We start from the raw sequence: 24,635 nt of genomic DNA on the forward strand, positions 1-24,635 counted from the left end.
TTTTTTTTTTTAAGGTTTTTCTTTCCAGTTAAGCAAGACTGTCAATTCTTCTCATTGCGGCTCTGGCCCGATGTGTCCATCAGACTTCAGAAGATTGTCGTTGGGATTCACACGATAACAGGGGTCCCTGGCCCATTAGGAACCAGGCTGCACAGCAGGAGGTAAGGTGAACAGCCTGAGCAGCATTAGATTCTCACAGAAGCACAAACCCTATCGTGAACTACGCATGCAAGGGATCTAGGTTGTGTACTCCTTATGAGACTCGAACAATAAATGTAATGTGCTTGAATCATCCCCAAAACATCCACACCCCCACCGTCTGTGGGAAAATCGTCTTCCAAGAAACTAATCCCTAGTGCCAAAAAGGTTGGGGACCACTGCACTATGATACTCAATTAAGGGGGACACCAGGGCCTTATAGCATTTAAGCAATCAAGCCTCCTATATAAGTACCAGGACATGGTATGACCCCAGAGTCCTGTCCTGTCTCTGAATCACAAAGTGGGTAGCAGCAACTGAAAGTGGAATTCCATTGTCCAGGTGCGGTGGCTCATGGCTGTAATCCCAGCACCATGGGAGACTGAGGCGGGCGGATCATGAGGTCAGGAGTTCAACACCAGCCTGACCAACATGGTGAAACCCCATCTCTACTAAAAATAGAAAAATTAGCTGGGCATGGTGGTGTGCACCTGTAATCCCAACTATAATCCCTCAGGAGGTTGAGGGAGGAGAATCGCTTGAACCTAGGAGGCGGAGGTTGCAGTGAGCAGAGATCACACCATTGCACTCCAGCCTGAGCAACAGAGCAAGACTCTGTCTCAAAAAAAACCAAACCAAAACGAAAAACAAAAAGAAAGTAGAATTCCATCAAAGCGTTTATTTGCTAGAGAAGACATTAACAACTGACACCTAGCTGGGTCATTATTTTCTCTAAAAAGTCTTCCTCACCCAATCTGCTTGAGCTAGAATAAACTCTTCTTTCATAATAACAACACTGTTCAGCTTAGACACTTTAGGGCTCATATTAATTGGGATTATACCCATGAAACTGGTTTGTAAATTACAGCATATCATACAAATGTTCTGGTCAGGATGGTGATTCTTATCTTATTGTGCTGACTATGGTAATTAATGTCTCCTGTGAAGCAGGAGGCCCATCTCCAATGAGTGTACAATGACTCTACATCAGGCTCAGTATTCTCCCATCTAGCATAACCCCTACTATAATAGTGAGCACGTTAATTGCTTAAATGGGTGACTCCTCCTGCAGCTTTTACTCCCAGCTTTTTGGCAAATTTCTGCTAGCTCCCTTCTCCTCCACTCCACCTCAGCAACACTTCAAAGGACATGCTGGGCCTTGTCCTCAGTTGGAATTGTTGCACCTGTGAAGTTTCAACTCCCCACATCCTGGATCTCCCCACATGCTCCTCTTCTTCCAGTTCTTACCACCTTATCCCATGTTACAATCTATTCATTATTCATTTTTTCAATAAAAATTGTATCACCTATATGACCACATTGAGTTCTCTGATTTATTTACTTCTCTTAAATTCCATTCCTAATACCCTCAAGCCTCAGTTTTTTTTTCTAACCAGTTCATATCCAATGCACTCTGGACACTTTCTTTCCAGCATTCTAGACACCCTTTCTTCAACCCACAGGAAGAGAATGAACAAAAGGAAGGAAGAACATCATATGTAGGGTAAGACGAAGAATGTGTCAGAGGCACAGAATGGAATTATTGCTGGGAGGCAACTGTCCCATCTAGAACTATATTTTTCAGCATCTCCTTCCCCTACTCCAACGTATTCAGACAAAGCCACACAACTATTTTTCACTCATATTCCAAATGATGTATTATTCTGAGCCAAGACAGCTAAGAAGCAGTCACACCCTCTTTTCTCTGCTTTCCTTCTTTAATCAGCTGGAAATTGATGTCCAAGGTGACCTTGGAAGCCTTATGGAGACAGTAGAGCCTCTGTCATTCAGGAACCAAATGACTACGTGGAGCAAAGTCTTCCATGCTGACCAAAAACACCCACGATGGGCTGATACACAAGTGAGGACAGAAATTCTATTGTTTACACCATTGAAATTTTACACACACATGTGACAGCACCCACTAATATCCTAACAAATTTAAAGGGTGAAAGGGAAGCTTAAAAACATTTATGAAGAGCATGTGTTACACATTAGTACCTTTTTCCTCTGTGATTTCATACAATTCTTACCACAGTCATGGGGAAATATATCCACTTTCCAGATGTGTATTAGGGAATATGGGTAGCTTTTTTATAAGATCACAACCAATTTCTGTTCAGATTTATTTTGGAGTCTTTAGAGATTTTATATAGAGCTAACACATTTGTAGTATTTTATACTCTGGAACTCATAATATTTCCCAAATATTTGAAAGAACAATTATGAATAGGGAGCATAAAACCCTTATTCAATAATTGGAAAAATATTTTAAGATACACTTTTATGGTACATTTTAAAATATGATTTCCAGTAGAGACTCATACTATCACTCTGAAACTAGGATCACTGTAGGAAATTCCTGTATGCATGTAGGAAATAACATCTTTCAGAATATACCTATGATCAATCACTAATCTATTCACAGATATAACAGGAAAGCTGATGGCTTGGCCAAAGGGGTCTTTAGTTCTGAGCCCAACACAGAAATTTCGAAAGAGAAGAGAGGGGGACTGACAGGTTTCTGTGACTGATCATGTAGAAAGGGTCTTGAAGGGAGGCCAAAAGGAATTCTCTGTACAGCCCAAGTTCATGGGTAGAGGAGAAAAATATATTCCACAGACAGAAAAGAAAAAAATTAGTTTATCTTTTCTGTTCCCAAAAGCTGTGTTCACAGGTGACTCCACATGAAGATGGAACATAGGGATGCCAGCACTCAGCTAGGGAGAGCCAGACCCCCCAGAAATTCCTATACAGGATGCAGAACTCTCAGGTGGGACTCATGAAGTTAGAAGCCCAAGAATGTGTGTATCCAGTCTAGGACTTGTCTCTTTCCTTCCATGTCTGTCTCCACTTCTTGATCTCCTTTGTAGGGTAATTTTCACAAGGAAATAAAGTTCTTGTCACTTCCTTATTGCATGAGAACTATTAGAAAAACACAAAACTGCATTGGAATAGGAATACTGAGAGCTCATTAAGTCTTAAAATGTATATCATTCCAATGTTGCCTTAGCCAAATAAGGTAATGCATGACCTTGTTCTCTGAGGAGGCTTACTAGTCATTGAAAGTACAAATGCAAATTTTACATGCCAAACATCTAATGTATATATAGATATACGAACATAAATGTACACACACTTAAGCAACCACAGTGTTGGAGAGACCTTTTAAGGCAGTGAGAGCTTTCCAAACTTCTTTTAATACCACAGTCCAGAGCAGAGAATAGACATTTTCCTTTGCAACCAAGGACACACAAGTACACCCTCACATAACCAAAAAAATTCAAGAAACAATACTTATGTTTGTCATGACATGTTTAAACATTAACTGCAGAACAGCACATAGCCCCCAAAGGTTGAGGATCACTAAGATAGAGTAATGTGTATAATGAATCGGTACCTTGGTTAAGTGGATTCCCCATCATAAGAGCAGGCTAATATATAAGTAAAACAATCACACAGCACTGATTCTCCTTCCTGTGTTCCTTGAAAAGAAACTACTCTCAGGCATAGCTGAACGCTGAATATAAGGGAATAAATTATAACTTATTAAAATTCCTATTTCAATAACTTCCAAAATTTTCAGTGTGTTATATGCATGCACAACTATTAAAATGTTACTGCTACAAAGTCTTCCTCACGCATTTTCTTTTATTTCAAGAGACACTAGCAAGAACATTCTTCATATCCACTGATCTATGAAACCATAGTTTTACCACGTGCTCTACCACCTCCTATCTTTTGAACAATTCAGCATTTCGTTATTTATAAAACTTTTCTAAGATCTACGAGATTTTTGACCTACAGTATACTCTTCATTGCAGTAAAGATTTTGCAGAAATAGTTTTCATAAACAGCATGCATCATAAATAATTGAAGTTTTAGGCTTTGCCTAGTGACTAAAAGACTCCCCAAACAAATGCAATTTCAAAACACTTAAATCTCAAGCAGTGCATATTCAATGCTTGACAGTACCCACGCCCTCATTAGTCTAAATAAAAAAATTGAAAACAGATTTAAAAGCATGCTATTTTTTACTAAAACTGTTAACTTTTTAAAATGGTTTAATATATGTGTTTTCAAATACGCTCAAAGAATGACATAATGGTAATTCCTGCATTAATGAAAAAAAGTAAATGGGAAGTCAAGTTTTTATTTTCTTCTTTGTGAATCTCCAGTTACCAATTTCATGCACTCAAGTCCTAACTCTAATACGCAGAAAAATGCAGAGGCAGCTGTGGACCAATTTCATAGGGAAATATTAAAGCTGAGAAAGCCCATGCAATTATTAGGATCAAGAGAAAAGCAAATTATGAAGCCTCAAATTTTGTATGTAAGCAGCAGAGAAGCAACCAGCAGTTGGTGTGTTTAATACAGAAAGCCAAAGTAACACTACATCTTTAATGTAATGACCTGACCTCTGCCTTAAGCACTCTAATGCAGAGCCAAAATCATACACACTTACCCTGCTCATGCTCTGCTCTGGCTCAACCATGTAATCTTTACATAATGTGTGTATTTATTTTTTTATTTGACAGGAGAACTTCATCTGTAAACTTTCTTGACTAAAATCAACTTGGCACCAACTCGTCAGTTAATTAACTGTTAACAGATTCTTCTAGATATGACTGTTACACTGATATTTTATCTTCCTGTTAATTAGTAATTATGCACTGGCAAGAAAAACAGTGCTTTTTTCCAATTATCCCAGAACTCAGTGATTATTTAAACTTGGCTAATTAGCATTAGAGGGCTGTACATCTTCTGGGCAAATTGTGTTTGATAATCCTTATTAAAATATACATGGTGGTTGTTGACTTGTAACAGGAAAAAAAAAAGTGGTAGTTCAAAGGGTATTAGATACCACGTGAGGCAAACGGGGGCCCATTAAAATTTCCCCAACTGCTCTAATGAGAATGCCGAGGGTCATTTCTGCCTAGTTTACCATCTGTTTGGTTTCTGGCATGCGGCTCTGGTGAGAAGGGAGTGTCCGGAAGCCCATTTGGCTTATCACAGTATAATCCAGGGGTCTGAAGCAATTTCAGTCATTTATAAAGTGGTACATTGAAGTCAGAAACTTATACATGCAGAATGAAAACTTAAGTGTAAAGATGATGCTACACCATGAAAATGGTCCTGATTTTTTTTTTAAACAGGCAGGCACTGCTTAAAAAGAAACTTTCAGAAACATTGTATATCAACTCTAGTAACTACTTTGGAACTCACCCAAAGGTTGTGAGATTGAAAAATAACTACTTTTTAATAGCTAGGCTCTATCACCTGGAGCACACATTAAAAAAGTTGCATTGAGGTAGGCAGTGGCTTGCTAGACAGCATAAAGAAAGCAATTACCATAAAAGAAAAAAATGATAAATTAGAATTGATCAAAATAAACTACTCAACTTAAGGCAACATGGAGAAAACAGAATAGGCAAGCCATGAATGGGAAAATATATTCACAAAACATGTATCTGATAGAGGACTGATACACAGGATATATTACAAACTACTATTACTCAATAATAAAAAGACAACTCAATTTTTTTAAATGGCTGTAAGATTTGAACAGACCCTTGACAAAAGTGGCCATTAAGCACAGGATAAAGTGCTCAGTATCAATAGTCATCTGGGAAATGCAAATTAAAACCACAGTGAGATAACACTACACACCTACCAACATGGCTAAAATTAGAAACACTGACACCACCGAATGCTGAAGACACAGAGCAATTGCAACTCTAATGCTATGTTGGTGAAAGTGTTAAAAGGTACACCATTTTGAAAAAGAAGTCTGGTAGTTTCTCACAAAACAAAACCCGGCAACGCCACTACTAGGTATTTGCCCAATAAAAGTGAAAATACATATTCACAAAAAGACTTGTACAAGAATGTTCATAGCAGCTGTATGCATAATACCCAAAACTACTAACAACTCAGGTGTCCAATAGCAGGAGGATGGAAGAACAAACATAAACATACTACTCAACAATAAAAAAGAACAAACTACTGAGTGAAAGAAGTTGGCCAAAAAAGTACATACTGAATGGCTGCATTTACATAAAGTTCTAGAAAAGGCAAAACGAATCTATGGTTAAATAAAATCAAAACAGAGATTGCCTCTGGATAGTGGGGTGAGAGGTGACAGAGGAGAGATACGAGGGAACTTCTAAGATTAGGGTAATGATAGGGAAGGGCTGGGGTTACACAGGTGTGTACATTTATTAAGTCTCACCTCATGTATCCTTAAGATGTGTGCATATCGTTGTATACAAACTTTACAAACATGGTATTTGCTGTAAAATTCTTTCAATTTTGATGTACGTTTGAAATTTTTCATAATAAAGTGTTGAACAGTAGACTGATATGACTTCAATTAAATACATATTAAATTACTGTATTAGTCTGTTCTCATGCTGCTAATAAAGACATACCTGAGATTGCGTAATTTTTAAAGAGGTTTAATGGACTTACACTGGCACATGGCTGGGGAGGCCTCACAATCATGGCAGAAGGTGAAGGAGGGGCAAAGGTATGTCTTACACAGCAGCAGGCAAGAAAGCTTGTGTAGGGGAACTCCCCTTTATAAAACCATCAGATCTCATGAGACCTATTCCCTATCACAAGAACAGCATAGAAAAAAAAAACCCATCTCCATGATTAAATTACCTCCCACTGGGTCCTTCCCACAACACGTGGGGATTATTACAATTCAAGGTGAGATTTGGGTGGAGACATAGAGCCAAACCATATCAATTACTTTTAAAAATAAAATCAGTTCATTAGCTGAGTGTCAACACACAATATAAAACCATGCAAATATAACTGTTGAAACAGCAATTTTTTTCACCAAAGTTGACAGCATTCCTTTCACCAATTCACTTGGTGACATCAGCTTTGGACATAGGAGAGTAGGTGCTACTGCTTGTGTGTTCGTCTTCTGTGCTTCTACCAGTGTGCTTACCTGGTGTGTGCTCACATGTGTATTTATGTGGTGTGTGCCCCTACGTTTATTTATTCCATTTGAACCTGTTATTCTCCTAATATTACTTCATTAAACATTAAACTGATGAAAAATGAATATTCCTAAGAAGAGAGTTGTTTATATAAAAAACTAGCTGGAATGTTTTGGAAAGACTTGACAAAAATAAGCTAAAGAAATCTTATTTTAAAATTATGGTGGAAAAGGCACCTGTTAAAGATTGCAAAATAAAAGCCATAAGGATCTAGAATTCTGCACACAGACTCATTAACAAGTCTGGTTCATTTTCTTGCTCCACTTTAAAGAAACCAAAACCGGAAACGTGGCTTATGAAACAAAATCCTAGTGAAACTCCAATCCGTGGATCCATATTTAAAGAACAATTCTCGAATAACATCTGAAAACTGGCAAATTTATGACCCGGCCATTCTATTTAATATCAAGACCCACATAAGTACTTCCAGTCACTCTCTCCCTAGCCTACTTCCTCCTATTGATCACTTTTAACAAACTAATTAAAACTACAGTTTAATTAGTTATTCATAGAAAATAACAATGAGCATGTCTAACCAATTTATTTTAACTGACTCAATGCTAGTACTGGCCATGTCAAATAACAGTTTCTTAAGTACGTGAGTGTGGATATGGTTGCGTAGGTATTTGAGGAAGGAAGGTAAATTTCTAAACTCTCTTTATTTCAATTATGCAGTAATCATTTTGTCCTACCATTAAATATTATATAAAAATATTATTTTAATGACAGTACACTAGTCCTTGCTCTTAATATGATAACTTATTTAATCATTTCCCTAGTATTGGGCATTTAGAAATTTTTCAAAATTTTCCTATCATAGTGTTTTGATGAACAGTGATATACAAACTGTTTGTATTTCCATTTATAAAAATTTATAAAAGATTCCCAAAAGCAAAATAACTTACATTAACATTTTTAATGGCTCTGTTTATACAATGTCAAATTGCTTTCTAGATAACTAAACCAATATACAGCAAAATCAACAATAAAATCTATTTTTTAGCACTGGTGCCAGTACTGAGTGTGCATAATTGTAAACATCTTTGCCAAAGTTCAATAGAGGTGTCTCATACTGTTGTAATTAAGCATTTTTATTAGTAGTAAGTTGAATATTTTGCTCACATATATTGAACATTTGTATTTCTTTGTAAATGCTCTGAGTTTTTGAGCCTTTTCTATTAGGAAATTTGTTGTTTAAAAGCGAAAGGCCCCTTTAAAGCTAGGGCAAAATGTTTGTTCATCCTTTTAATTTTTAAAGATTAGCATTTTTAAATTACACAAGCAATTCTTCTTCGCTGTCAGAAAATTAGAAAGTAGAGAAGAAAAGTATTATATGTTTTAAGATTAAGCCATCCTTATAGTCCAGGGATTTAAATAAATCAACTCAGTCATGATGGATTATTCTTTAAAACAGTGCTTCCCAAACTGTCCCATACAAAACTAGTTCTAAAACAGATAGACCACTAGCCAGACTAATAAAGAAGAAAAGAGAGAAGAATCGAATAAACGCAATAAAAAATGATAAAGGGGATATCACCACCAATCACACAGAAATACAAACTACTGTCAGAGAATACTATAAACACCTCTACTTAAATAAACTAGAAAATCTAGGAGAAACTGACAAATTCCTAGACACATACACCCTCCCAAGTCTAAACCAGGAAGAAGTAGAATCCCTGAATAAACCAAAAACAAGTACTGAAATTGAGGCAATAATTAATAGCCTACCAACCAAAAAAAGCCCAGGAGCAGACGGATTCACAGCCAAACTCTACCAGAGGTACAGTGAGGAACTGGTGCCATTCCTTCTGAAACTATTCCGAACAATAGAAAATGAAGGACTCCTCCCTAACTCATTTTATGAGGCCAGCATCATCCTGATACCAAAGCCTGGAAGAGACACAACAAAAAAAGAAAATTTCGGGCCAATATTCCTCATGAACATCGATGCAAAAATTCTCAATAAAATACTGGCAAACCAAATCCAGCAGCACATCAAAAAGCTTATCCACTATGATCAAGTGGGCTTCATCCCTGGGATGCAAGGCTGGTTCAACATACGCAAATTAATAAATGTAATCCATCACATAAACAGAACAAATGACAAAAACCACATGTTTATCTCAATAGATGCAGAAAAGGCCTTTGACAAAATTCAACACCCTTGATGCTAAAAACTCTCAATAAACTGGGTATTGATGGAACATATCTCAAAAAAATAAGAGCTATTTATGACAAACCCACAACCAATATCACACTGAATAGGCAAAAACTGGAAGCATTCACTTTGAAAACCAGAACAAGGCAAGGATGCCCTCTGTCATCACTCCTATTCAACACAGTACTGGAAGTTCTGGCCAGGGCAATCAGGCAAAAGAAAGAAATAAAAGGCATTCAAATAGAAAGAGAGGAAGTCAAATTGTCTCTGTTTGTAGATAACATGATTGTATATTTAGAAAACCCCATCGTCTCAGCCCAAAATCTCAAGCTGATTAGCAACTTCAGCAAAGTCTCAGGATACAAAATCAATGTGCAATAATCACAAGCATTTCTATAAACCAGTAACAGACAAACAGAGAGCCAAACCATGAGTGAACTCCCATTCACAATTGCTACTAAGAGAATAAAATACCTAGGAATACAACTTAGAAGGTATGCGAAGGACCTCTTCAGGGAGAAATACAAACCCCTGCTCAACGAAATGAGAGAGGACACAAACAAATGGAATAACACTCCATGCTCATGTATAGGAAGAATCAATATCATGAAAATGGCCATACTGCCCAAAGTAATTTATAGATTCGATGCCATCCTCAACAAGCTACCACTGACTTTCTTCACAGAATTGGAAATAAACTACTTTAAAGTTCATATGGATCAAAAACAAGAGCCCACATAGCCAAGACAATCCTGGGTAAGAAAAACAAAGCTGGAGGCATCATGCTACCTGACTTCAAACTATACTACAAGGTTATAGTAACCAAAACAACATGGTACTGGTCCAAAACAGACATATAGACCAATGGAACATAACAGAGGCCTCAGAAGTAACACCACACATCTACAACCATCTGATCTTTGATGAGCCTGACACAAACAAGCAACGGGGAAAATATTCCCTATTTAATAAATGCTGTTGGGAAAACTGGCTAGCCACATGCAGAAAACTGAAACTGGACCCCTTCCTTACACCTTATATAAAAATCAACTCCAGATGGATAAAAAACTTAAATGTAAGACCTAGGACCATAAAAATCCTAGAAGAAAACCTGAGCAATACCATTCAGGATGTAGGCATGGGCAAAGATGTAAACAGATGTTCTTTGGGGTGAAAAAAGAACTCCATGTTAACATAAATTTTTGAAAGAATGCTTATCATATGGTATTCTTAAGAATTCACACTGTGCGTACTGTTACAACTCAACAACAAAAAGACTGACAGCCTAATTTAAAAATTGGCAAAAGACTTGAATGGACATCTCTCCAAAGATATACAATGGCCAGTAAGCACATGAAAATATACTCAGTGTCATTAATCATTAGGGAATTGAAAATCAAACCACAATGAGATACCACTTCACGTCTATGAAGTTGGCTATAAATAAGTAAAACAAAAAAAAGCAAATGTTGGGAAGGATGTGGAGAAACTGAACCTCTCATACATTGCTAGTGAGAATGTAAAATGGTGCAGTTGCTACATGAAGCAGTTTGGCAGTTCCTCAAAAAATTAAAAGAATTACCACAAGACCTAGCAATTCTGCACCCAGGTATATACTCAAGAAAATTTCAAACAGATGTTCACACAAAAACGTGTACACAAAGATTCATGGCAACATTATTTATAATAGCCAAAAGTGGAAACAATCCAAATTTCCATCAATAGATTGAATGGATATAAAATATGGAATAGCCATACTATGGAATATTATTAAGTCACAATAAGAATGAAGTACTAACACGTGCTTCAATATGGATAAACTTGGAAAACATGTAAGTGAAAGAAGCTAGTCACAAAAGGTGACATGTCGTATGTTTCCATTTATAGGAAATGTCCAGAATAGGCAAATCCAGAGACAGAAAGAAGACTAGTGGTTGCCTGGGGATGAGAAGTGGGGTAATTTGGGACTGACTGCTAATAGATACAGGATTTTTTTTCTGTAGTGGTAAAAATCTTTTCAAATTAGTGGTGATGGTTGCATAATATGGTGAATATACTAAGAATCACTGAATTGTATACAAAATGCTAAATTTTATGTATGTGATTTGTGTCTCAAAAGAAAAACACATTACTGTTTAACTTTGTTTAACCAGAATATTCCAAGCTTTTTTATATTGCAATACTCTTTTTCCATGTGAGACTTATTAATACATCATGCAGCACTAATGTTTGCAACAGCACAGTGTGGGGAAAGCTGGCTATTAACACAACATTTTAAAATTCATTCTAAGATATGGCTGACATCAGCTCCTTGCTGAAAAAGGGATAATAAGAAGAAAGAAACAGAGAGGCTAGGGATAAACTTCATCAGCCTCATAATTACTCTAGATCTGGTCGTTTGTCCCACTCTCTAGTAAAAGAAAGCCAAATCCCAGTTAAGTTCTTCTCTTCTTAGTAACAGATTTCTCTGTTTTTGTTATTATTGAAGTGCTATCAAATCATGTAAGTTAAAAGTCAGGTTAAAAAAGAATCTTCTCATAATCAAATAATTATCTTTAAAAGAAAACTATTAAAGCAAAACATCTTCCCAGAATATGATCTTTGATAACTATATTTATTTTACTTTTAATTTGCTATTTACAAGAGTTCAAGTGGAGAGGAACTTTTCCGAAAGAGAACCAGAAATAACATAATTAACTTGATAATAACAACAACATGGTTCTGATGTATGAAAACATGTAGGAAGAAAAGCAGGAGAAGAGCTCAAACTGAATTTTTACCAAAATATTAACAATTTTGCTATTCTGCTTTCCAAAATGGCAACTCCCACACTAACAAGTATCTTTCCATTCAGACATTCAGAGTCCCGAAAACAGTAATTTAGTTGTGTGCTTGCCTCAGAGAACAGCCTACATGTCTATTATGCTAAATGCAAAACTCAGCATCAGAGGGTTGAAAACAAACTACAAAACAGAAGACAAAAGTGGAAACAGAACTCGCACTTGGTGAAGTGTCTTTATTGGACTCCTACATCTACTTTCAAATTCGTATGTTGCATCAAGAACTATTTTCCAGGACATGCCAAGAATTCACTCTCACTGCTTTAAAAAATATCTCAATGATAATTATCAGAATCATATCTAGGAAGTAATAACATTATAAAATTATTTTAAGATTTTCTTGGATTTAACTGCCAGGAAAAGTCAACTTTATCCAAGAGTATTTATGAGTCAATGAGTGTGAACATGCAACTCATTCATCATTATCTGGAAACCCCCAAAAAAGGGCTGGAAAACCTCAAACCTCAAGAGTAAACCACACTACAAATAAAATGACTGCGAGGTCAGAGTCAACCTTTGAAGTTTATTCCCTGAAGCATATACTTCAATCCTGTCTCCTGTTAAAATGAACAGTCTGGCATACTCAGAAAAATGCCACTCTCCTTAGAAAACAGCATCTCTTATCAGCAAAGGCCCATGATTCCTAAGTGGTTTTTTTTTCTCAATTCATATTTAAGAAAGAGAGAGAAAAGTATTCCTGATTCTGTTTTTACCTGGTGAGGGATAAGGCTTCATTTACGGAAACTTATGTTCCAGAATTCTTAAACTTTGGCACATGAGAAAGTATCCCATGTAATGACCTCCTGCTGTGTTCCTGTTCATTCTCTCTCAGTCATCAGAGCAAATGTCTGCTTTAATAACAGAAATAAAGTTACGCTTTGCCAAGACAGAAGAAACATCTCAGAAATACATTTTTAGCACTAACAGGCAAAATTATTAACAATATTTTCAGAAATCATAACTTATAAAGCTGAGTGGCAACTTCTATCAGAATCTGCTCAAAAGTGTACATTTCCTGACTTTTTTTGTTTTTGATATGATTATATGTTTCCTATATATGATTTATATACATATCAATTTTCTATATGATTCTGAGCATATTCATTTGAACAGATACAAGGAAGAGAAAGGAACTAGAAGAACTGCTCTTCCCTAGGGATACATTTTTAAAGTATCTACAATGCTTTCTGAGTACATATCTTTTTTTATTTTTTTTTTAAGTTCCCGGATACATGTGCAGAATGTGCAGGTTTGTTACATAGGTATATATGTGTCACAGTGGTTTGCTGCACCTATCAACCCATCATCTAGGTTTTAAGCTCCACGTACATTAGCTATTTGTCCTAATGCTCTCCCTACCTTCACTCCCCACCCCCGACAGTCCCCAGGTGTGTGTTGTTCCCCTCCCTGTGTCCATGTGTTCTCATTTGTTCAACTCCCACTTATGAGTGAGAACATTCAGTGTTTGTTTTTCTATTCCTGTGTTAGTTTGCTGAGGATGATGACTTCCAGCTCCATCCATGTCTCTGCAAAGGACATGATCTCATTCCTTTTTATGGCTGCACAGTATTCCATGGTGTATATGTGCCATATTTTCTTTATCTAGTCTATCACTGATGGGCACTTGGGCTGGTTCCATGTCTTTGGTATTGTAAATAGTGCTGCAATAAACATAGGTGTTCATGTGTCTTCATAGTAGAATGATTTATATCCCTTTGGGTATATATCCAGTAATGGGATTGCTGGGTCAAATGGTATTTCTGGTTCCAGATCCTTGGGGAATCGCCACACTGTCTTCCACAATGGTTGAACTAACTTACATTCCCACCGACAGTGTAAAAGCATTCCTATTTCTCCACAGCCATACCAGCATCTACTATTTCTTGACTTTACGTATCTTATCAGGACTAAATTCCTGTATCTATGATCTGTGAAGTGTCCAGAGAAAACTGACATGAAAATTTTACTAAGGAGTTAGGAAATGGATGAGTCTCATGTGGAATGTGTGTTTTTGTTTGCCTAAAGGAAACAAGTGACTTACTTTTTAACAAACACTTATCATTTTCAATTTTATGAGAAATTATATGAGAAAGGTGCTAAAGTTAAAGAAAGGGATTGAGTCTTCATACAAGGGAATCTTCCTTAATCATTTCAATTGACATAATATCAGAATATATTCCCAAGAAATTGTAGGCTTATCATTTCTGGAAAGAAGATTAAATAAAAACTGGAAAGAGATGAAATAAGAACTTAATAATGTATCATTAAGACACCAACATGCTGTAAGATACGAGGCTGGACTGGGCAATCCCTTGAAGTTCTTTTTTTTTATTTTTATTTTTTTTTTTTTTTTGAGACAGAGTCTTGCTTTGTCACCCAGGCTGGAGTGCAGTGGTGCAATCTCTGCTTACTGCAACCTCTGCCTCCCGGGTTCAAGTGATTCTCCTGTCTCAGTCTCCTGGGTAGCTGAGACTACAGACATGTGCCACCACACTTGGCTAATTTTTATATTGTTAGTAGAGACAGGGTTTCACCGTATTGGCCAGGCTAGTCTCGAACTCCTGACCTCGAGTGTTCCACCCACTTCACCCTCCCAAAGTGCTGGGATTACAGGGGTGAGCCACTGCTTCCTGCCCTCTATTTTCTTAATTCTATAGAAGATACTTAATCACTGTCCTACCTGCAAATATTGGTGTCTGCCACCACCAGGAGAGAAATGGACAAAGTGGTAGCCAGGATGATCAATTTCCCCACGATCTCTTTTCATAAGATTAACACATATTTGTATAGTTTTAAACGCATGTATAGATGTGTACACATATATAGACATATGTAGATTTAAAAATATCCTCAAACTTAAAGACAGTAATATTCTCCTCCCCACCCGCCACCCCACCTGGCCCAGTCTATACACAAACACTTGTGCAGACACATGCATTTACTAACGGCAGCTCAAATACCTTACGAATCCTCGAAGATTGTTATTGGTTTATCCATTCAGTAAATATTTATTGAGCACTTGTAATGTGCCATAGGAGTGAAGATGACTAGATTATCTCTTTGTCTTCAAAGAGGCTTAAAGGTTTTTAAACAAGCAAATTTGGTAGCTTGTTAGAGGTGACTGGTGGAGGTCCCAGAAGACGGAGACGCACAGAGGAGGGGGTGGAGAATTCCGCGGAGGTAGCGGGAAGGGAGGAGCAAGGGGGAAGGGTTCTAAAGTTTTAATAGAGGAGGTAAGTACGGAAGTATGCCCTAAAAGATGGCAGAGAGTTTGCCCCGGAGACAGCGCCAGAAAGAATTCCAAGAGCCACAAACAAGGGCCGTAGAGGTTTAAAACAGCTGGAATTTTGAAGCTGTGTGTGGGTTATTTTAATTGGTGCAAGGGGGTATATGTGCGTATGTGGTGGGAGTAGGCGTCTGGAAAAGAGGCTGAGAAGAGGTGTGGGAAAGGACAGCGGGTTAGAGCAGAGAGGGCCTTTTCTCAGTCACGGTTCTTTGGGTGATAATAAAAATCAAGACAAGCTGGCTTGGGCTGCAAGGGGAGTTTAATGAGAGGCTGCAGGGCTCAGTCTGAATTAGAGCTCCGCAACTCCCTAAGCAAGTATAACCGCGAGCAAGTTACTTAACGCTTTTGTGCCTTGGGTTCTTTGTCCATAAAATAAGCAAAATTATAGTAGAATTTTTTTTTTAGGATCAAAAGAGTTAATACCTGCAACACACCTAGCAGATAGCAAGTGCTTGATAATGTTAACTATGTTTATTGTTTCTTAGAACCCCCAAATATCTGAGCCTGATGAAAAGTAAGCCTAAAATAGGAGCCTGGAAAGCTCTGGTACCTCAGGCAGCATTCTGACTCTCTCTCTTCTCTCTCTGCTCATGATTCCTCAGAGCCATTATAGAGCATGGCTGCCCATAGCTCCTGAATGTTTACTTGTTCCTTGGATTAAACTCATGAAGAGTTGGACTGGAATTGACATGTCTCAATTCCTAACTCCCGTGCTAGTATATTTGACGTAGCTTGGCTTTTGTACCTCATGGTTTAAACTAAGGCCAAAACGTCAGGGTAAAAGCATGATACAGTGGCGTATCTCTCCTGAGTGGCAGAAAAGGAGGGCAGAGGAGAAATCTATCTTGATTTCTAAGCATAACTATTTTCACATCTGAGCCACAGAACAGGCTAAGCAATTTCAATCTTTAGAGGTTTTGAGCCACGGATGAATATCTAAGGAATGTGGTGATCCTATTGCTTTGTGTCCTCCTTAAACTTTTTTTTTCCTACTTACACAGCCCTAATTCCTTTTAAGAATCTGGTAACTGCCAAATATCCATCCACTAAACAACATAAGACATATCCATACAATGGAATATTATTCATCTATAAAAAGAAATGAAGTAGTGATATATGTTATGCCAGGATAAACCTTGAAAACATATTAAGTAAAAAAAGCCAGGCACAGCCAGGCGCGGTGGCTCATGCCTGTAATCCCAACACCCTGGGAGGCCGAGGCGGTCAGATCATGAGGTCAGGAGACTGAGACCATCCTGGCCAACGTGGTGAAACCCCGTCTCTACTAAAAATACAAAAATTAGCTGGGCATGGTGGTGCACACCTGTAGTCCCAGCTACTCGGGAGGCTGAGGCAGGAGAACTGCTTGAACCCAGGAGATGGAGGTTGCAAGAAGTTGAGATGATGTGCCACTGCACTCCAACCTGGGCAACAAAATCAAGGCTCTGAAAAAAAAAAAAAGCCAGGCACAAAAAGCTACATGTTATATGGTTCCACTTAAATGAAATGTCCAGAATCAGCAAATCCATAGAGACAGAAAGCAGATTAGTGGTGGCCTAGGAGCTGAGGGGAGAAGAGAATGGAGAGTGACTGCTAATGGGTACAGGGCTTCTTTTGGAGGTGATATTGGCTTTCTGGAATTAGTGGTGGTAGTTGTACAATCTTGTGAATATACTGCAAATCACTGAAATGTAGCCTTTAAAATGGTAAATTTTATACTATGTAAATTATAGCTTTAAAAGAATATCTGAGAATTGGATATGATGCCAGAAAGCCTGTTTTTTCCTTTTTTTAAAAAAAAATTATTTTTTTTTAAATTTTAAGTTCTGGGATACATGCGCAGAACATGCGGATTTGTTACATAGGTATACATGTGCCATAGTGGTTTGCTGCACCTGTCAACCTATCATTTAGGTTTTACGCTCCGCATGCATTAGGTATTTGTATTAATGCTATCCTTCCCCTTGCCCCCTTACCCCCACAACAGGCCCCGGTGTGTGATGTTCCTCTCCCTGTGTCCATGTGTTCTCATTGTTCAATTCCCACTGATGAGTGAGAACATGAGGTGAACACCTGGTTTATCCTCACACTTACACTATCTCCTGCAATAGTCATCACTGGCCTTCCCAAGCATTGTTTCCTTACCTATACACGGGGGGTGGCGCTGAGCCAGGCTCTAGGGGAGGTCCATTCCGGCTTTAAATTCTGTGGGTAAGAAACTGAGTGCAGCTCCCCAAAATTAAAGTGAACTTCTCAAACCTCTGTCACTGGAACAATCTTCTCATTCTATTGCCCTTCTCAAAAAAAGGTTTCTTACTTCATTCCAAGTCTTTAAATACCTATTTTGAGCATATAATATATACTAGGTATTTGAACTGATAATCTCATTTAATCCATCCAACAACTTTATGAACTGGGCACCATGGTTATTCTTGGTTTACAAATGCAGACATGGAGGTAAGTATGTTGCCCAAGTTAGCAAGAAACAGGGCTGGGCATGGAACCTGAGCTTCCTAACTCCAGAGTTCATGTACTGAGCCACTGCGTTGAACTGACTTTCTCTACTAATTGCTCCACTTTGGCTCAAATCTCGTGCCCTTGAATATCTACTTTAACAATTTATTGGTTAATTAATTCAGTAGCTTTATATTTGTCATGCTCACTATTTTAGTAAGTGATTATTTTCAAGTTAGCTATTTGGAAGTTGGGAAATATCCCTGAATTATTTATCATATGTCAAATATAAACTAGATAAAACTATTTCTTAATGAAAGTAAGAATGGAATACGCAAATGGAATGAATAAAGACCAAATGTAAGTTAATATCCTGTTAAAAGGAGAAATTAATGGCAATTTCATCTCTTGTCAGCTCTGCTCTTTGTACCATTGGCTAGAGTAATTTGTTTAATTAATCTGAAGTCTTCTTGTTAATTACAGATCATTTACCATACCCAATAAAAGATCATGCCTTTGAATTCCTCAAGTATGCTTAAATTGCATTTACTGTTGTGTTTCTTTGTAAAGAGGCAGACAAAATAAATTTAGCCAGGTTATTCTAAGTAAAGTATTAGCTTAATTTAGGCTAGTAAATAAGTACCACTACTTATACAATACTCTAATGAAATTGTGAATGGCTGTCCCTCTTCATGAATATTAAGCCCTAAATATGTTCATGCATTCATAATGTACATCTCATAGTCACACAGACAGGACACCTAAGATTCAACTGCTGCTAATGCCCTGGGGAGTAAGGGTCTTGGCGATAATTAGCAAATTTGTAATAGGTTCTACTTAATGTGAAGGATAATGAAAAGTTAGCATATATAGACCCTGTATTTCTATGTTCAGTGAAAAATAAAACAAAATGGTAAAAACTTCATCCTGGCAATGAAACATTAACATAAATCTAAAATTACTAATGAAGTATAATTTTTATTAACTAGTGACCAATATAAGATTTACTAAAGTTTGAAGATTTTCTTAAAATATTTACATAATTCACTCTGGAGGCTGAGGCAGGAGAATTGCTTGAACCTGGGAGGTGGAGGTGGTAGTGAGCTGAGATTGCGCCACTGCACTCCAGCCTGGGTAACAAAGCAAGACTTCATCTCAAAAACAAACAATATATATTGAATATATATAAAATACATATTTAAATAATTCATTTTGTAATTATACTCCTATCTACCTAAAGTGTCAAATCACATTGAAAATAATCTGCTAATTAAGTTAAAAATTTCCAATACTATGTATTAAAGATAGTGTTGAAAATACTAGTTTTATGTTACTTGCTTAATCTCTATTAAAAATATGACATGAAAAACTGAATGTTTAAGAGAAAAAAATTACAAAGAAAAAATTCCTACACCTGTTCACTACATTCCCCCCAAACTTGGATTTAATCAAATTTTGTCACTTTAAGCTTTTTTTTTTTTTTTTTTTTTGAGACAGAGTCTTGCACTGTCACCCAGGCTGGAGTGCAATGGCATGATCTCAGCTCACTGCAACCTCCACCTCCCGGGTTCAAGCGATTCTCCTGCCTCAGCCTCCCGAGTACCTGGGATTACAGGTGCCTGCCACCATGCCTGGCTAATGTTTTTTATTTTTAGTACAGATGGGGTTTGACTATGTTGGCCAGGCTTGTCTTGAACTCCTGACCTTGTGATCTGACCCCCTTGGCCTCCCAAAGTGCTGGGATTACAGGCATGACCCACTGCGCCCAGCCTTTTAAGCATTTTTTAACTTAAATGATTGTATCTAGAATTCCTAATTATTACAAAGAAATGAAACACATAGAAAATTACAAGAGTTTAAGTAAAAAAGTGTTATAGTGGCTGATGTATTAGCTGAGCAAGATTATCTAGGAAGTACAAAGACCTTAATTTATGGAAGGTCTAACAACTTGAAATTTGGCTGCATTCATTAAACCTGCAAACCTGATTCTCAGGTTTCAGAGCCAGAATATCAAAAATTGGGTAAAATCTCTATCTTTTATAACCAGAATTCTAAATCTTGAGTAAATGCATTTCAGCCCTGGAAAAGGAACAATTTTGTATGAAAGGATATTCAAATAACCCTTCATTGAGCGACCACAATGAGCCTTGAAGATTTACATGATTGAGCTGGAATTCAAAGTCAAAGACAAGAGAGAAGCATTTTTTTTCTCTGGGATGCACAAAGAGATATCCATAATTAAACAGCACACTTCCCAAGGGCAGCATGTTTCCTTATATTGACAAGTAAAATGAGGTATTTCAAATCAGGCATTGCTGGATTACAGTCATCTTTTGCATAGCTATTGTCTTAACGTATTTCTGGCTATTAGGCATTTGTCTATTTTTGGTCAGTAAGGCATGCATGCTAAAGAATTCTGGCTTTGCATAAAAAGCTGTAGTAATGTTAGTGGAATTACATTTCTACAGCAATATCTTAAGTATAATTATGGACATTTTGGCTAGTCATACACACATTTTACATTCAAAGAAGAGTAGCTGTAACTTTAGTGTAATTAGTACAATTAAAATAACTACTACAAGTAGGAAAAAAACTTTCAGAAGTACCTATTTAGACTTACTAAATGCTTTACTTTGCCTTATTTGTCACAGCTAGTTAAACATATTGCACATTAATCCTATGATATGTTGGGGAAATGTCAAATAAACCACATTTGCTTAACATTCCATCAAAAAAGTCAGAGACTAATGATAGAATATGTATTCTATAACTCTTTTGTTCTAGGTCAAAAAGTGCCACATTACTTTAGCCTGATCCTACCATAACTACTAACTACCAAAAAGCAGCAATATTTAGAAATTATACCTTCTATAATTTTCCTCTACTTTCCTACCTGCACCCTGATCAAATTAAATGTTTAATTTGGTTTTTAACTTGTAAAGAATATGTTAAACTTAGATCAAATACCCCAAAAATTAATGTGCTTTTTTTCAAAAGTGACCATTTTATTTAAAAAGACATTTTACCTCCTGCTTTCCATTCTAAACATTATTCATGAAAATTAACTTGTTATATAATATCCAAGCATATTATTAAATTTTATTTTTAAAGTTATTTACTACTGTCAAATACACATAAAATTATTTGGATATTATCAGAACTTAATAAAATATCTCACCTATCTATACATCCATATAAAACACATGTCCTATAAAAATGCAAAGGATCTAGTGTAAGACCTGAGCTATGGAAGTCACTGATGGGCTCTGCCCAAGCTCAGAAGCCTCTTTGGACCATTAAACCAATGATACAGGGTTGGCTGTGAGGGGAAGGCTAGGTGCAGTTTAGGCTAATCAAAATACATTTTTTTATAGTCTTTTTTAAAATTTTATTATTATTATACTTTAAGTTTTAGGGTACATGTGCACAACAGGCAGGTTTGTTACATATGTATACATGTGCCATGTTGGTGTGCTGCACCCATTAACTCCTCATTTAGCATTAGGTATATCTCCTAATGCTGTCCCTCCCCCCTTCCCCTACCCCACAACAGTCCCTGGTGTGTGATGTTCCCCTTCCTGTGTCCATGTGTTCTCATTGTTCAATTCCCACCTATGAGTGAGAACATGCGGTGTTTGGTTTTTTGTCCTTGCGATAGTTTACTGAGAATGATGATTTCCAGTTTCATCCATGTCCCTACAAAGGACATGAACTCATCATTTTTCATGGCTGCATAGTATTCCATGGTGTATATGTGCCACATTTTCTTAATCCCGTCTATCGTTGTTGGACATTTGGGTTGGTTCCAAGTCTTTGCTATTGTGAATAGTGCCACAATAAACATACGTGTGCATGTGTCTTTATAGCAGCATGATTTATAGTCCTTTGCGTATATACCCAGTAATGGGATGGCTGGGTCAAATGGTATTTCTAGTTCTAGATCCCTGAGGAATCGCCACACTGACTTCCACAATGGTTGAACTAGTTTACAGTCCCACCAACAGTGTAAAAGTGTTCCTATTTCTCCACATCCTCTCCGGCACCTGTTGTTTCCTGACTTTTTAATGATTGCCATTCTAACTGGTGTGAGATGGTATCTCACTGTGGTTTTGATTTGCATTTCTCTGATGGCCAGTGATGATGAGCATCAAAATACATTTTAATTCAAGTACAAATCGACTTTTTACAGCTTTCAAAGTTACCACAGGAAATGTCTTGAAGACCAGGTTTCTTAAATAATTTGTAACAATTTTATTCTTACTTTGTTTCTCTTACTAGCTAAAATCTGAGGCAATATGATACATGCATTTTATATGTTCTTTCAAAATGTGCTTACAACACAGTTATGATCTTTAATGATTTTCCTTATGTAAAGCCCCTGCACTAACAAATGATAGTTCCTTAATTCAGCCAAGTCTCCTCAAATCATCTCAACCTATATATCCCAGATTAATTACATTTCAGAACTGGGTTTTTTTTTGCTCCCCCCACAGGAAGTGTATATAAGCCCTGGACTAAGGAAATGGTCTGCTTCAGTTTCCAAGATTATAATCTGGAAAAGCTAATTTTGTTGAGTGTTTTTTATGTGCTAATGGCTTTACATAAATCACTTCCGCCTTTAATTATCAGGGCTACCCAACATCTTATGAAGAAGGTAACCTTATCATCATCATTTCATATATAAGAAAATTAAGCTTAGAGAGGTTAAACGACTTGGCTGAGGGACATAACTAAGACATGAATACTGGATCTACAAGCAGGTCAATGAGACTCACAGCCTGAACTCTTATCCCCCCACATTTGGCTCCTTCTTGTTGCCGATGCCAGCCTGTACCTTGGATACCTTACACGCCTTGCCGTATCAGAATCTTTAGCCACAGAACAATCCTTCTGAATCCCCTACTGGGCTCTACAGTTTGTTCTCCATACTGACCTCAGAGTGATCTCTTTAAAATGAAAGGTTGGTGGAATCACTCCTCAGCCTAAAACCCTCAACGCCTTTCCTTTCACTTAGGATAAAGGCCCCAAACTTACAATATCCTGAATGGCCTGGCTCTGGTCTCCTATCTGGCCGTATCCCCTTCCCTCTTGATTCCAAGTCCAGCCACTCCAAGGTTTTCTTTCCGTTCCTAGAACACAGCCAGCCTCTTCCCACCTGCGGCCTTTGCACCTGCTGTTCCTTCCTTTGGGTATGCTGTGCCCCACCATCCACAGACCTTTAGTTAATAATCTCTACTCCTTCATAGCCCTACTCAAATACCATTTCCTCAGGAACACCTTTCCAAATTACACCACACTTTACTCAAGACTGGATCTAGTTTCTCTGTCATACCCTTTCCCAGCACTCAGCATACCTCTTTGCCAGCCCCTAGCAAGGCTTGTAATGATGTATTTACATGATCATTTAATCAACATCTGTCTTTCCACTAGAAGTCCTCACACTTTAACATGGATCAACATCACTTCGAGTGTTTATTTCAAAAAATGATCACAGTTTCTGATTCACTGTGTTTGAAGTGAGGTCTACAATCCTGCAGTTACTACTTTCCAGGTGATGCTGATGGCTGGATTGGGCACTGATCCAGTACAGTGGTTCTCAATCCTGGATAAACATTAGAATCACCTAGAGAGCTTTAAAAAAATCACCAATGCCCAGGCCCTCACCCCCAGAGTTTTAATTGGGCTAGGCTGGAGCCTAGAAGGTCTTATTCCAAATATTGCATACTTATACTTAAAAAAATTTTGTTTACCTAAAATTCAAATTTAACAAAGTGTCTGGTATTTTTACTTGCTAAATCTGACAACTCTACTTATGAGTCCTGCTGTAACAGAACAGGTAGTATGTAACATACTTAAGTACTTATATACATATGACTATGACCTGACCCTTCCTCTCTGCAGAGCAGAAAAAGGATGGGACTAAATAAGTGGAATTTGTAGACCTAAGAGGACATTTTTCCCCTTAGGTTTGGACCTTAGAAGTAGTTACCAACAGACTGCGAAATCTAATCTGGGATCTTTTTAAAATAGAGCAAATTCTCAAATGTGAAATCATTTAAAATGATGACTGAATGACTTCAAGGTTTCCTTAAGCTGTGGGCTGTGGACCTCATCTTGGGCAAGCAGTGACAATGCAGCATCAACATTGTTGCTCTGACATCAGCCAATGAGTCATCTGGGCCGGGCTACTGCTGGGACTTGACACTTCATATATCAAAAGGAGGTAGAAAATTATTTATTTGATAAACATCACGGAAAAAAATAAAATGTTGAACACATAACTTTGTGTCTGATAATGCGATTCTATCCTTCTCACATCGATGGATGAAGTCCTGTGTAGTCTTTCAATTTTGGAGTAAGATCAGTAATTTCATATCCTACAAAAACTGCTGTATTAAGTTTGCATTTTTGATGCTGTGAAGGATCTACTTAATCCCAGCCTGGCATGTTTAATAGCATTATGGGTAAACTAGAGATTCCTAAGTTGAGACTCCCGAGATTAATGGACATCACGTGGTCTTCTGTTTCTCTACATAAGTAACCTGCCAGGTCTCTGATTTAAGGACATTCAAATATTTTAAGTATTAAATAGGATTCTTCTATGAATACTCATAGAACTCAATAATTTTATCAAATATTGCTATCTTCTGCTTTATACAACGTTCACTTGCCAGATTAACACA

At 37.3% G+C, this 24,635-nt stretch overlaps 1 protein-coding gene across 3 annotated transcripts in view; it reads right to left on the bottom strand.

Moving 5' to 3' along the window:
- The window catches only part of RELN (reelin), a 521,226-nt gene that overhangs the window by 419,050 nt on the left and 77,541 nt on the right, over positions 1-24,635 (bottom strand). The window lies entirely within an intron of this gene.

Source organism: Nomascus leucogenys, chromosome 13 (assembly GCF_006542625.1).
Source record: "Nomascus leucogenys isolate Asia chromosome 13, Asia_NLE_v1, whole genome shotgun sequence".
Classification (NCBI taxonomy): Eukaryota; Metazoa; Chordata; class Mammalia; order Primates; family Hylobatidae; genus Nomascus; species Nomascus leucogenys.